At 32.5% G+C, this 16752-nt stretch overlaps 1 protein-coding gene and 1 long non-coding RNA gene across 5 annotated transcripts in view; one reads left to right on the top strand and one right to left on the bottom strand.

Annotated features, from left to right (window-relative positions):
• LOC149426055 (uncharacterized) overlaps positions 1–16752 on the top strand; it is a 348593-nt gene that overhangs the window by 166112 nt on the left and 165729 nt on the right. The gene's annotated exons all lie outside the window — the stretch shown is intronic.
• Positions 9859–11683, bottom strand: LOC149426056 (uncharacterized). The gene is made up of 3 exons (XR_016303916.1): positions 11447–11683; positions 10305–10390; positions 9859–9975 (listed from the first exon to the last, which is right to left on the bottom strand). It is a non-coding gene; the product is annotated as an uncharacterized LOC149426056 (long non-coding RNA).

Raw genomic sequence — 16752 nt, forward strand, 5'->3', positions numbered from 1 at the left:
GTGAAGTGGATATGCCTAAGTGCCTAAAACAAAGTCACCATCCGCGTCTGTCTGTTTGTGCGCTTAGTTCTTCCAAACTACGCAACGGCTTTTGATGGGGGTTTCACTATCATTTATCGGATTTCTTCCGGATGTTTATGTATGTAAATAATACATGCTTATTATAATTATAGAAAGTAGAGAAAAGTTTCCGAGTAACGTCCTATTTCTGTGTCCAATTTCATTTGATTATATGATAACTAGCTAACGAGTACCCGGCGTAGCTAGGGGCTATCCTTAGAAGATAGACATATACCAAAAGAAATTTTTCTGTAGGCCTTTTTAAGGTATACAATTCCGTAGTACATTATTTTTTATGTATCTTATAAGGTTTACCCTGCGTTAACAATGTAAGCGCCCGAAAATATTTTTTTACGACTTGATTACAAAACATCGACTTTTCTCTATTTTCTGTAAATATAATTTACATGTATTATATATATTAACCTTCCGGAAGAAATTCTGTTTAGAGATATTATAATAAACCTATTTTACACATAAATGTTTACCAAACCAAACAAACCAGCTAAACTTTTTATTTTTAGATTTAGAGTAATAACTATTGAAAGTCCAACATTTTTATTTTACTGTTGTAATTCAAATTGGTGAGCTCTTGTTAGCGCGGGGTCTACCCCGTTCTCATTGAAAGCATCGCTGAATCCGCCCCTGACCAAAATGTTAGTTCACCGAATCTGTAACGATGAAACTCAACACGATTTGTCAGTTACTATTTATTAATTAATAATGAAGGGTCCGAACTAGTTCACCAAAAGCAATGGTTGATTCGTTGATTGCTTCAGTATTATACATCAGTACCTCATGCAGCAATTATAGCTCTGAATGTATGCAATGCATGTGCTTAGGTTCCGTGCAGAAGTTACATATGCATCCACATGTGTACAATGGCTGAGCCTACAGCCCATAGACGTATAGACACACAGTGATTGAACCTGTATACTACAGCTGGGCACGTGGTCGTGGCGCAGAGCATTGCACTATCGATCTGGCGGCTGAATAATGAAGCATACAATACTCTGTTACATGCTAACTAACAATCCTTACAACTGCACACCGCAGGACTAAGTTATATCCGAATCCTTTTAACACATTTTTACAGGATGCTAGTAGTTATAGTACCACCTTGTTTCGCTCAAATTTCTAAATTATATATTTTTTAAATTGCTTATCTCAGTGAAAAATATAGGATATTTTATCGTTTTACCTTATTTCAAGACACTCAGGGCCTATGACATCTTTGGGGATGCTGTGTGTCGAGTCTTTTCACCCAGCAGGAGAAGTCAAAAGTTTCCCTCTGTCAGTCTTCCACGATTCATCTCCTCTTCCTTCGGTCACCTCTTCTTCGAACGTAGCGAACCACTTGGGGTACATATGGCGAGGGTGTTGGTTATCCAATAAATGGTTCCCGGGGCGGCGGTTCCAAATTGAAAGTGTTGTCATAATATTTCGTTTGAATTCTGATGTGTATTATCATATTGGTGATGGGTCTACTTTTCGTTAGAAACATTTTTGCAGAAATCACCAAAATTCTTGAGAATTCTTGGCGCGTCTCCATATTTCGATACGAAAAAGCTTTCCGTCAAATTTATCTCATCTCCATCACAACTGATTAGTTTTCTGGGCAATTTTCAAATTGGAGTTCAAAGAAATGTGTCATTTCGCACCGTAAAAATAGTGCTTACGACATTTTTTGAAATTGGGCTTTCACATAACTATTATAAATTAGATTGAAAACAACAGTAAAACAAAAATAAAATATACGACATAAGATTCGACGCTCATCACATTTTAATTATTTCTGATGAACTTAAAACTAAAATCTCAAAATATTTCTAGAGGGATCCCTACGGATGCAAGTTATTTATATTTAATATCAATAAAAACAGAACTTTGGCATGAAAATATTTTATGTAAATTTTATAAAACGTTTTTTAGTGTAAAATTAGCGGTAAGCATCAGATTTTATTTTTCTAGACGATGAATTTTATAATATGTTTTTGGAATAACCAACCTAATGAGAAAAACCTCAAACTATATTATTGAATCATTGAAGACAACATTAGCGACTCTCAAACGAAAATTTGAAATAGAAAAATCAGAAAAAAATACCCACCATAGGTACTAAAGGAGAAGAATGGTAAATAATATTTTAAAGCTTCTCAGCTCATGATGGAGACGGCGTTTCGATCTGAAAATATTTGTACCTTGTCTCACATAAAAATTTATGATGCAGTTCACCTCTTACTTATTTTATTTTATTATAAATTGATTTCTGCTTTCCCTGATTCCCAAGAACGGGTTTATACCATGTTACTGACCGTAAAACTAAATACGAATATACAGTTTATATTTGTGACAGTACGCGAGTACAGCAGTTGTCAAGTATTGCAGATGTGCGCTGTGAACAGGTCAACTAATGCATACTAAATTTACAACATTCCTCAGCCAGTTTCCGTTACAATGAGAAGACAAACATATAAATAAGAGAGAAGAAAAGAAAAGTGTGAACATGAAACATGAGAACGAATGCGGATTGAAAGCAGAATGCGCTGAGCAAACCTTATAGCCTTACATACATAGTAAAAAAAAACACAGAGATGTCCATAAGTGCGAAACAGCGTGTTGGAAAAGACACCATATCTAGTTTGGTTTGAATGAACAGACCTTGAGGCTAGTTAAGGCGATGTACCACGTGGTGTAACATTTATAATAGGGCATTAACAATACCACTTCTTATGTAGATGGCGATAAGGTTTAAATTCCCTCTAAAGTCCCCGCATAAAACAAATCTGAGTATATTGAACCAGAGTTACATTCACTAATAGAACCACAAATTAAATTAGTATGTTTGAATTGTGTATTAATTAATTATTGGCTCTGCTACAAAATCGTTATTATCAAATTTATTATTGGCTCATTCAATTGACACACACTATTACAATATTGTATGTAGGTATTGGTGTGCCGGTAGTGTCGCGATTACAATGCACAATTGAATATCGTTACTTTGATTGCACAGGGTTCTAACTCCACTTTACATTGTTCTGAGAAATTAAGTGTCAAAGATTGCAAATACGATTCCTCATTATCTACTTAAACCCTCAGGCTAATAAGTTCGCTTTTGGGAACAATTCACGTGGTCTCACAGAATTAGTTGTATCTCCCTTATTGTCATGGTGAGAAATATAATCTATAAGGTATTAAAAAGAGAAAACACTACGCTACATATTCAAATCTATGAGATAACCACAGAAAAATTTTAAAAGTACACCTCAAAAAAATGTATGAAACTTCATGAATTGTTTTTATATGAAACAACAAAACAGTGAAGTGACAGAAACGTTAGTAATATATTTTTCTAATAAAATTCTTGTTTTTTTATATATATTTTAAGTTATCAGAGTAATTTTAGTTCCAAAAGTGTGCCATTTTTATTTATTTTTTTATGTTTGCATTCAATATTTAATAAAATACATATTTATTTCTAATAATAATATTTGAAAGCTTATTTTATCACCTTTCAGTTTTCGGATACGTTCAGAAATATTCCATTTATTTGGATTGGAAAAGTGTTATAAAGTTATGAAAAGTGATGAAATAAAAACTACGTTAAATAGTAACATATGTAAAATATGTAATTATTTAACCTATTTTTGTTCGCTTTTAATTAACTGTATATCACCTTTTAAAGACGTGAATTAAAGTTACGAATTACAATGCGCTTCGTAATAACGATCAACTGTCAGATACAAAAAATGGCAATTGCAAACGTTCAAAGTGATGTTAGAACCTTGTGAAATAAATGGAAGCTTGATGTTGGAACTGTGGCACTGAAAAAAAAATTTTGGTTATAGAAATGAAAATGAAAAATATTCATAATACTCAGTTAGAACGTTGTGTTATTATGGTGACAATGTCTTTATTGCATACAAATTAAGACGAAATAAGATCCTAAAAAAATATCAGTTATGGGCGTGAACGCGATTTAAGTGGGCGAAGCAAATTAGTTTCACACGCGCTCCGCTCGAATTAAATATTATAATATTTCGGGGTGCAGGGGAATGAAGTACGTTGCAATGGGGAACACCCGACACAACGAACAGTTCGAAGTCAGAGCAGCGATGAAATCCACTAGATGGTACCCATGAGTAAGGTTTGAACATGAAATGCTTAATAATGGGCGTCTTTCAAACTATGTGAATAGTAATATTAAGTTGAATGTGCATGTTTTAGGCAAATTTCGATAGAAACGTTACCTATTGCAGAAGGAGCTCATGATTTTATGATTCTTATCAGATTTCTGTAACCATACTGCTAGACGGTAGGCAGTAACTTATGACTCGTAACCGACGTGTTCTTCATTGACAGATGTCAAAGCAATACGGTATTCAATCACGAATCATTTTCATAATATCTGATCATAATTATATCTGAATATATTGACAAGATAAATAAAATATCAGTCATTTTCAATATTTATTATTATCGTTTACAAAAAGTTACATAAAACAAATAATTATGTAATGTAAAAAGCATAAGATGCAACTTTTTTTTGTATAAAGGCCATCATTTATTATAATATAAGTTAGAAATAGTAAAAATAATTTTATATAAAAAACGAAAATAATTATTCAATAAATAGCATTTCGTCGAAATCTAAACGACGATTTCCAAATTGACGTTCTTTACATACAATATCTAAGATATGTGGAGGATCACGAACATTCATAAACCTTGTGACTCCAGGATCGATAAGCTCGACAAGAATGCAATCCATTTAAAAATTAGTTAATTTAATAAGCATTTTTTCTTCCCAGAACTTGTCATCTCGAAGTATACGCTCAACTATCTCTAAGTTAGATAATTACAATCATAAAAAGAGTCGTGCTGCGAAATTCTATTTAATACAGTTAAAGAAAAAATATGTCTTCTATTCTCCTTCCTTCCAGAATAACGGGTTTCTTCTCGTCCTGTGTAAACAAAACTTTTACTTTATTTACGTCAATTTTTTTTTTTTTTAATTTTTTTTATTAAAAGTATACAATACAGAATATAGTATATTATATAAAGCATTGTACTCCCAGGAGTTAATAAACTCATTGCGGGAATGATACGCATTACATGAAACATATAGCTGTATGTATTAAATGGACACATGATGGGACATACACAACATTATTATTTCAGATAGTCATTAATAAGATGAAGTTTGAGCATGTTAGTTTGGGTCTTTTTACATTGACTTGCACATTTGATCTCGTTGGGTAGTTGATTATATTTTGTGTGAGCTATGTATTCCAGGGATCTTAGTCCATATTTTGTTGATTTGATTTTTGGTATATGTAGTTTGTTGTGATTTCTTGTGTTGTGTTGGTGTACGTCGCAATTGTAATAGAGTGTAGTGTTGGAATGTGCCGAGTGTTGAATTACTTTTAATATAGTTTTCGTTATTTCAAAAGTGGGAATGGTATTAAAATTAAGTATTTGGGTGTTTCTGTAGATGTCTTTGACATGTGTGTCCCAAGGTAAACTGAAAATATTTCGCAGGGCTCTATTTTGGACGACTTGGACTTCTGAAATCATTTTTTTTGTAGCAAATCCCCAGATTCCGGCGAGATATATTAGATGTGAGTGAATCATAGCATGGTAAATCGATTTTAATAGAGAGGGAGGAAGTAACCCGCGAAGTCTATATAAAACACCAGTTATATGAGTAATTTTGGATAGAACATGTTTAAATTGGTGATTCCATGTGAGTTGTGAATCAATGAAAAGGCCAAGATATTTTGTAACATCAGCCCTTTCAAGGCGGTTATTATCAAGACTTATATTAAGACATACATTTTTTTATTTGCAAACAGTATGTAATGTGTTTTTTTTATGTTTAGGCTAAGTTTGTTTAATCGCAGCCAGTTTGCCAGGCAAGCTACATCACTTTCCATTTCCTTTTCAAGTTCGTTTAAATCATTATTGTGATAAAGAATCACTGTATCATCTGCATAGAGTTGTATTGTACCCTTAAGTCCCCATTTAGCAATATCATTTATATATATTAAAAATAGTAATGGTCCAAGTACGGAGCCCTGAGGCACGCCACATTTCATCGTTCCCATGCTGCTTGTCCCCTTTCCAACAAAGGTCTGACAGTGTCGGTTAGAGAGGTAGCTACACAGTAACTTCAGGGGAGTGCCTACTATGCCTAGGTGTTCTAGCTTCTTTAGTAGTATCCCATGGTCAACCGTATCGAAAGCCTTTTTTAAATCTATAAATAAGCCTGCAGCATGCTTACCCTGGTCTATATGCTTTTGGAGGGCGTATACAAAATCGAAGGCAGCACATTTTGTGTTAGATTGGTTTCTGAATCCATACTGTTGGGATGCGAGTAAATTGTTTGATAGGAGATATTTAGTGAGCCTAAGCTTAATAACCTTTTCAAAAACTTTAGAGACGACAAAGAGGATGGATATAGGACGGTAATTAGAAGGATTTTTTTTGCAATCATCTTTGTAAATCGGAATTATTTTTGCTATCTTTAGTTGATCTGGGAAGATTCCACTATTCAGGGATTGATTAATAAGAAAAACAAGGTGGTCAGCTAATATATCTTTGCAAAAGTTCAGGTACACTGGTGTAATTCCATCTAAACCTGGAGATGCATTAGACTTTAGTTGAGAGATGATACTGAGAACTTCTGTTTTATTTGTTTTGGCCATGTATAAGGACTGGATTGCTTTTTGATCCGTGTTTATAGTGATAGAATCATCTGGATATGATGCAATTGTAGCTGCTAAGTTTTCCCCAACTGATATAAAGAAGTTGTTAAAAGTTGAAGCTATCTGTGTTGGGCATGTTATTTCTTCATTCTTAATGAGAAGACATTCAATTTCATCTTTCTGGGGTGTCGAGCTATTTGTTAGAATTGCATTTATTATTTTCCATGTCTGTCGCGGATAACGCAGGTTTTCTTTAAATATAGTCGTGTAGTATTTGGTTTTAGCATATCTTCTATAGTTGGTAACTTGATTTCTTGTTTTATTTCTCAGTGCTGTGAATATATCACTTTGCTGATTTTTTTTCCAGATTTTAAACGCATTGTTGCGCTGTTTGATAAGTGCATTTAATTTTGCATCAAACCATGGAGTATTACCCCTCCGTTGGTCTCCTATGCGTAACTCAGATTTATGTTGGGATGATTTTATTGCTGTTTTGATGTATTCATTAAAATTATTATAGATTTCATTGGCATTACTGGTGGTTTCGTGTGGAAAGTTGTGGGATTCTACATATGTTTTTAACATGTTTTTATCGGTTTTGGTGTTGTTTGAAAAAAAATGTATTCTATTATTAGTGTGATGTTTCAAGCTGTTTTGGTAATCTAATATCAAAATGTTATGATCACTTAGGTAGGCATCTATATTTGCAGTAGTTGAGGAAATATTTTGTCTGTTTGAGATGATATGGTCTATTAGAGAAGTAGAGGTATCTGTTACTCGTGTAGGATAGGATGTGTTACATATGAAACAGTTGTATGAGTCTAGCGTGTTGATGTATTTAAGAGATGTATTATTTTTTTGAAGAATGTCAATGTTGAAATCACCGAAGATAAGGGTATCATCTATACAGTTATTTAAAATAGATTCATGATACATTAAGAATTCGTTAATGTTTGAGGTAGGCTTTCTGTTTATAACATAAATATTTAACGGTTTAAAATTTCTATTACGGATATATAATTGAAAACAATATGTATGGGAAATATGTATTTGAAAATTTTTTACGACTTCAATACGTTCATAATAAAATTATATGTTTAAATCAGAATTTTTCTCCGGTGAAATCGGTCCTTTCGGCATCGGATTATTGATATATTAAGTATTTTCGTGATTAAATAAAAACAATATTAGAAACATATTATAAGGTATGGAATCACAGCTTGGGGGCTTTCATGTAAAACAAATATAAACCATGTTCAATCAGTTCAAAATTCACTAGTTAAATTATTAGCTCATAAAAGTTTATACGAACAAAGGCATAATGTTCCATACCTTTATCAGAATCTTAAAATTTTCTCAGTAAGATCAATTCTGTGGTATAAAATTATATTTCAGCATATGAATAGCCCTATATACATAAATAGACTGGACCACACTTACAATACTCGTTTCACGTTAAATGAAGGACTAATTGTACCTAAGCATTTAAACAAATATGGACAAAGAACACTGGACTACATGATACCTAGGTGCTTAAATATGTTACCTGCTGAAATAAAAAAATGTACAAATGTAAAAACAAATATTATGTTGAAAAATTGGCTCGCTGAAAGAAATAGTTTGTATTAGAGTCTAATACAAACTATAGGTAGATACTATCACTGTTGTGTATATGTTTTTATATTTTTAAAACAAATTGTTATTTTTATTGTTATCACTGTTGTCATTAAGTAAAATAAGTTTTTATCTTTTTTAAATATTTTTTATGTGAAAAGTTGCCATCGACAAACTACTGAAAAGTAGTTTATTGGAACTTTTCTATTTTTTTCTGTATTTTTATTTTATTATTTACTGCAATATGTATTTTTTTTGTGTTGCTTTCTTTAAATAAAAAAAAAAAAAAAAAAAAATTATGTTAATTCACTTTTCAATCAAATTTTGGAATTATACACACGAGCGTATAAGTACGTATAGACGGGTATATACAAGTGTATAAATTACCTGCTGTAATATAGATAGAGGTGGTATATTGCTGAGTCTAGAAGCAAGCATTAATTGCACATTTTTCTGTGTTCTTTATTCTGCCTTTGATTTTTTTCACCCTGCTTACTAGCGGATACCTGTTCTTTTTTTCTTTGTTGCCATATGCCTTTGCCTTTGTTGTTATATGATATTGGTCGGTTTTTGTATTGATTTGTTGATTATAAACGTACCTACATGTTATCTGGGTTATAAATGTGAGAATGTTGTCGATATATTTGGGGATTCCGTATTATAGGCCAGTACACATAGCGCCAAAAAGGGGGTTGCGATCGTAATTATTCCGGTAGTCCCAATTTTTTTATATGTTTTATAAACTGATCCCATGATGTATAATCTGAATTTCCGACCATGGCGCACCTGTGCTCGCGCCACCATTTAAAAAAAAACCGGCTGTAATCGCGCCAAAATCTAGTTTTTCCAAAATATCTCATTCTCAATGCAAATTTTGGCTAAATTAGCTAGATAATTAAAGTAAAACATAAAATTACCTACAACTTTTGTGAAAACAATTTTCTTCAATCTCTAATAGGTACCGAGGTAGAAAGTCGTAAAGGTGCGTATATTTTTGAAAAAAACAAGTTTTTTGCGCGACTAGCTTTGATTTTTTGTAAATATCTCGTTTCCAGTACAATTTTGTGTAAAAATTATTGATACTAATTTTGTAGAAAACAAAATTTCATAAAATAAATAGGTATATAATTTATGTGTTTTAATTCTAATCCGTATCCAAGCTCTAATCCACCAAAACCAGGCCAAAAATTGAAACAGAGGTAAAGTGTTTTAAATTTCATTCCTTAATTTTATTTTTCTTCAACAATTATTGTTGTGAGAACATATCAGTTGACAACAATCGTCATGCCTGCGTCAGACCTAGCTATAAGGGGCTGGAAACGGCATGCACGTTAGTGTCATAAGAACTAGAGCCAGCAAATAGTGAAAACTTTTCAGGTTCATTCATCTGTCCGTGCTGAAAAATAATGTCAGTTTTTGTTAATTTTTTTAGAGCGCTTATTTAATCATATAAAATTAATATTATTTACTTTATATTTACAGAAATTGTGAAAAAATTACCATGTTGAGTGTCGGTATAGTGTTTAACACAATACTCGTATTTTCTTTATTATTTGCAATATTATCTGGATGAAGTCTTGCGGAATTTTTCCTAAAATGAGAAATATTGTTAATTATTTATACTGTCTCTATTCCCTAATTATTTAGAGATGTATTAAGACATGCCCGACAAACTTTCACCAACAATTCCTGAGCTTATTTGGTGTAAAAAATGCATTTCGGTAAAAATAAAAATATGTCACCGGAAATCAAAATTAATTTACTTCTTATATTCCAAATTCAATATGCTCAGAAGTTTATCGACTGCGTATATATGTATATATCTACATATATAAAATTATTTAAGCTGACATTGTACAATTATGTTCTGTAAAAAACGTATCCCAAAGATCTATTTTTATGTGTGTATTTAAGTAGTACCTTCTCCATTCCGTTAAACATTTTCCTTGGTGCCGTAATTTTGTTCGGGATAAAACTCCTTTTGTCTTCTGTTTTCCCATATTTAACTGAAACGTAAGTATATATTAGCCAAGAGATTTATTATAAATTGGTTCAATTTTACCTTAAATTTGAAAATCATTTCAACGTAAGTAAGTGCAGTAACTTGGGGAGATAATTGCACAATTCTATCTACAACAAATGATCTAACAATCTAAACTTAAAAGATTAATGACTCTTTTTAATATTCGAATGACTTTAGGTACTTTATAGGTGACATATGTCTAATTGTCTGTATGGAGAAAAACTTTCGATGTAGAGTTTTTGTTTTATGGAAAAAAACTTTCGAATTTCAAAAATTTGTTGTTGGGTAATTTAACTGGTTTTGGTGGATAAGAGCTTGGATACATATTAGAGTTAAAACACATAAATTAAATACCTATTTATTTTATGAAATTTTATTTTCTACAAAATTAGTATCAATAATTTTTTCACAAAATTGTACTGGAAACGAGATATTTACAAAAAACAAAAGCTAGTCGCGCAAAAAACTTGTTTTTATCAAAAATATACGCACCTTTACGACTTTCTACCTCGGTACCTATTAGAGATTGAAGAAAATTGTTTACACAAAAGTAGTAAGTAATTTTATGTTCTACTTTAATTGTTTAGCTAATTTAGCCGAAATTTGCATTGGGAATGAGATATTTTGGAAAAACTAGATTTTGGAGCTTTTTAGAGAAAAAACTCCTTTTATTTTACCATAATTTATTAGATATTCCATTGTTACAACTAACATGACTGTATAATTAGAAATTAATGTAAAAGCCCAGTAGGGCGTAAATAAATAAAACTAGGAAAACGATTCTAGTGAAGGGGCACTCTATAACATTCTGTGCCGCTGGTTGTGACAACCGGACAGACAGCCGCGTCGCGTGAAAAAAAAGATTAATAGTAAAAAAGTCTACTTGGGCTAGAAATGATATATAATAACATAACGACAATACTTTAGTGTCACCTTTTTTCTCAAGTGCCTACACATTTACGCATTTAACAATGTATTCTTTTGTATTGGTTATTATTTATATTTATATTTATTATTTATATAAAAAACCTTTACTCACTTGAGGAAGAAGTTAAATTATAAAAAACAGAAAATTTCACTAATAGATTTCAAAGTATCGTTTGATTAAATAAAAAAATACGTAAAAGAAATGACCGGAGCGACCGGCCGGGTGACACAACCTTACAGGCCGGAACTTTCGCGGCGTCTGAATCAATACGTAGTAACTCCTTGTCAACCCGCACACAAATATACTACGCACAATAGAGAGTTTTGAAGTACTGGCGGTCGTTTTTCGTGTATCTGGCCAGAAATTGGATTTTCGCGAGTATTTTTATTTTAATTAATTCTTATGAATACATTAATAAAATCTCTAATCTTTTGTGAGGGAGTCGTCGGGAAGTTACTAATTCATCGTCTAGAAAAATAAAATCTGGTACTTGCCGCTTATCTTACAACATTTTACATTTAATAAAATGTACTTATCGTTTTACATAATATATTTAATTGTAAGGTCCTGTTTTTATTAATCTTAAATATAAATAACTTGCATCCCTTCGAATCCCTCTAGAAACATTTAAGATTTTAGTAATAAGCTCATCAGAAATAATTAAAATGTGAGCGTCGGGGCAAATCCCCGTTATCAGGGTATTGTGTCGCCTTAACCGATACATTCCAGTCAAATGTCAAAATAATGTAAAAAATCCTAATTTAATCTGGAGTTTGTATTTGAAGAAATCCTGATTTCAAATTCCTAATTGGACAATAAATTTGCTTTCATTTGTGTCGATCCTGTATTTGGTCTGTGGTTTATGCAACTCTCGACCCTCGAGGGGAATTGCGATCATTTGCCGGTGCGTGTATGCTATGAATATTGAGGTATCAAAATCCCCTGTAACTAAATTACTCCTGCCGATCAATAAGGACCGCAATGTCAACCAGGACTGTCTGAGGTAATTGTGTTCATTGTATTAGATATAACTAGCTGACGTGTACTCAGCGTTGCTTGGAGTTTTCCTTAGGAGGAAGACGTATACCACCACGGACTTATCTGTAGGCCTTTTTATGATATAAAATTCCGTAGTACATTATTTAGATGTATCTCATAAAATTTAACCGCCGACTTGATTACAAAACCTCAACTTTTCTCTACTTTATATAAAAATAATATGCATTTATCATATATGTAAACCTTCCGGGAGAAATTCTCTAAATTAAAGTGAAAACCTTATCGAAATCCGTTGCGTAGTTTAGAAGCACTAAGCGCACAGACAGACGCCGATAGAGACTTTGTTTTACACTATTTAGAGATGCAACCACGCGATACGTCACTGATAAATTTCTGATTCAGTGTAACATTGACAGTGCTCTGTTTCTTCCTCAATAAAATATTACATTTTTACTAGCATTGCATGTTATTGTTTGTACAAAGTTTGCTAGTTTTTTTCTTAATTTTACAACGATGTTGATATCGTTTGCATGAGAATAGATCGTTTGAGTGCACTTCCTGCTGAAGTAATTTCAGTACCTACCTTTCAAGGATAATTGAATTGCGGTGCTTCCATATGACCGGAAAGTTTATAGCATCATCCGATGGTCGGCAATAATTAACAATGCACGTGCACCAAACACATTATTATGGGTTTCGAAATCTGGCAGCACAGTTAACCTGGCAACACGCAAACTTCGTCATTGACTTTTCGATATCTTGATACTATGACAGATTATTAAATAAATGCACAATTTTAACGGTGAACACAATTAAGTCTTTATTTTGGGTACAATTAATTTGCAAGTATGGCACGTATTTATAGCAGTTCAACAATAGTAAGCTGTGTAATAAACTTCAACAAGCACTTTCGACCGGTCAGTACATGAGTTGGCATCGCGTTTGGGTCCCATCCAAGCGTAGTGTGTCAATTCCTCCATCACAACACTATCAAATTTTCCGCTTACTGTAGTGGTAGTATGAGATTTTCAAATATTGTTTGGTTATTCGTACCCTGAGAATGTTTGTCTTTCGTTTAAAAAAAAACTTTATGGGTTCACTGAGAAACACGTTAAACCTTCATCGTTCTTACTAAAGTAACTTAATATGTTCCCTTAACCCTTGTTTTAGCAAAAGGGTTTCAATGAGTATTTTCTCTCTCTGGTTTAGGTGAACTTCTAAAGTCTACGGTTTACTAAGCGTCGCTTGAGTCAGACTTGCCAGAGGTTGCCGATGTTAGGAAACTTAACTTTTCCAGAGAACGTGACCTTTATCGGTCGTCACAGCTGTGACATCCCTTCTAGAGATTACATCTGTAAGCTTGAGCGACGAGGTGAAACTAACAATACGTTAAAACACTACTAAACTAAATTTTTGACAAAAAAAACAGATTTCAACATACACAAAATATCACTAACAGACCAGTTAGACAAGCGTACAAAGAAAACATAAAAAACTCGGACAGTAAATACAAGCTTTGGACAAAGACACTATCAATACCATGCTATAAAAGCATTCAACAGTCTAACACCAAAATAAAATTGAGGAAAACAAAAATAAATTGCAAAATGGATTAAAGAACAAAAAAGACAATATTACCAAAATTTCATCACATAAAATAAAAAAAAAACCTACACGTAACACACAAAAACACACATCACTCACAAACGCACAAGATTATATTTTAAATGTATTATATTCTCTTTATATTTCATATTTTAAATTATAAAATGGAGACCTTAGCACGGGTAAGCCACCCAGTGAGGCCAACATTACCGGATATCTCTGAAATATTAAAAATATTGTACCAAAACAAAACAATAAAAAACCAATAGCATCTCTCGACCTATTATTAGTAAGAGACGAAGCGATGCGTAAATGAGAAAGTAATTAATGAATTAGTAATAATTACATGTTTGTTATAATACTTTAATTTTTTAATCAGCAAAATGATATCTATGACCTAGAATTTCTCTAAATATTTGAAACAAAATACATCTTGGCCTAAATTTTGTTTATAATATACAAATCCATTTGTTATAAGGCATATTTTTTTTTTCGGCCAGTTTGTTTTTTTTTTATTTTGGCCTGTGTTTTACAAAATGTAGATAAAATAATATTTTTATAATTTGCGTTAGACACGACGAAACACTTTCAACTTTATGGCGACTAGCGCAAGGCGCTCGTTATTATTTTTGTTCACACAGCCACATCTATATTCTATCTATTTATTTCTGTTTTCTAATATATAAAATTGATTGTATGTTTGTGGCGGGCGTGCGGGATTTGTATACAAATCTACAGTTTTATTCCATGGTAAACGAAAAATTGCACACTTGGCCTTTAAAACAATAGGAAGGTTGCTGTCTACAGAGATTTAGAAAAACCAACCTTATCTCCCTTTCCTACTCCGTAAAACAGAATTTTGATAATTTTTAAAGAAATTTTGCACCTTTGACGTTTAAAATAAGAGTACAATTACTGTCTTCATCCGATTCCGAAAATTCTGCGTAAAGCCCGGGCAACGTCGGGGACTTCAGCTAGGTATTATCTATTAATATCTATATATGTAAAGAGGTGTCTCGGTGTGGCTTTCTTTTTTATGCAAATATATAGTTTTATATCGAAATCGATGACATTTTGCACACTTTTCCTTCAAAACAAGAGGAACGTCTCTGTCTAAGTCTGATTTTGAAAAACTCTGTATAAAGCCCGAGGAACGCCGGGAAGTTCAGCTAGTATTATGTAAATAAGAGTATCTGTGACTTTCGAAACAAGAGGATGGTCACCTTATATAATAATACGAGATTTAAAAAAACCACCCATCCCCTACAGCAAAATTTTGATATGTCTTTATGAAATTTTGCACACTCGACGTTCAAAACAAGAGTAGATTAATAAGAATACTGTCTTCTTCTGATTTCGACAAACTCTGTGTAAAGCCCGGACAATGCCGGGGATTTAAGCTACGTAATAAAAAATAACACTCCTAATCCCTTAGGCTGGAAATACATAGACAGCTACTAGCAGTCGATATCAACGGCTTCAAGTTATGTAGTTCTAAAAATTATATTGTTTAGTTATTTGAATATCGGCTGCTTGACAGCATTGCGTGTTTTCCCAGATTCCCAGTCTAAGTTTTTCTTGTCTCTTGGAATGATTTAGATATCCATCATTAACTCTGTTATTTCTTATAAGATAACAAATTATTATCTCTAAATAATATAAAATAAAGTCGCTATCCGCGTCTGTCTGTTTGGGCGCTTATTTCTTCTAAACTACGCAACGGATTTTGTTAGGATTTTCACTATCATTTAGAGAATTTCTTCCGGAATGTTTACATATATGATACATGCATATCATGTTTCTATAAAATAGAGAAAAATCGATGTTTTATGATCAAGTCATGAGATATATTTTCGGGCACTCCATTGCTAACGCTGACTAAACTTTTTGAGACACATAAAAATAATTTGATACGGAATTGTATATCTTAAAAAGGCCTACAGAAAAGTCCGCAATGATATGTGTCTATCTTCTCAGGATAACCCCCAGCAACGCCGGGTAATAAAATAATGTTTATAAGACAAGGTTTTTATCCATAGCACCAAGGATAACAAATTATTATAAGCAAAAATTATGAGCTTGAAATATCCATACAAATTGATACAAATCTATTAATCTTTCTCCGGAGATTTATCAATTTGTGTAGGCATTTTAGGCAAATAATTATTTCTTATAATAATTTATTTATCCTTTGTGCTATGCATCAAAACCTTGTATCATAAACACTAGTTTGTCATTTAAAAAATCTATAAGATATTTTTGGTAAAGTTCTTTGCTTCCAAGTATTTTCACTAAATGTAATCTTTTAAAAATACTAAAAGTTATTTCTTCTTAGAAACCAAACAGTTATTCATGCTCCAGACTCGGATGACACAACAGGCGACATTTTAAATTGGGTCGTTTGGTCAGAGAAAATCTTCCTTGGAATCGGTGTTATTTCTTGGCAGTCCTGATGGGGAGTTGGGCGGAGGCCGGACCCCTCGAGTTGGGCTGGTTTTCCTGGAACCAATAGACGTTCAGCTCGGCATTGATTATTATTATCATATTTCAAGTTCCGGGAAAGGTTTTGGACTCTGCGAATATTTAAACATTTAGAGTACCGTAATTTGGGGTGACTTTTGAATCGGGGGGGGGCAACTTTTCATCATCGCGGATATCTGTATAATTTTCGCCACCATTCAAAAATTATTCGCTTCTTTATAAAGTTGCCCTGATTTTAATTAAACTCATTGATTTTCATATACCTACGAAAGGTACTCGTTCCAAAAACCTGTTTAAATGTAACAATACGAGAACTGAGCATTTAAAACACT

The sequence above is a fragment of the Hesperophylax consimilis genome, chromosome 2 (genome assembly GCF_061612785.1).
Source record: "Hesperophylax consimilis isolate HC1 chromosome 2, BYU_Hcon_1.0, whole genome shotgun sequence".
Taxonomy (NCBI): domain Eukaryota; kingdom Metazoa; phylum Arthropoda; class Insecta; order Trichoptera; family Limnephilidae; genus Hesperophylax; species Hesperophylax consimilis.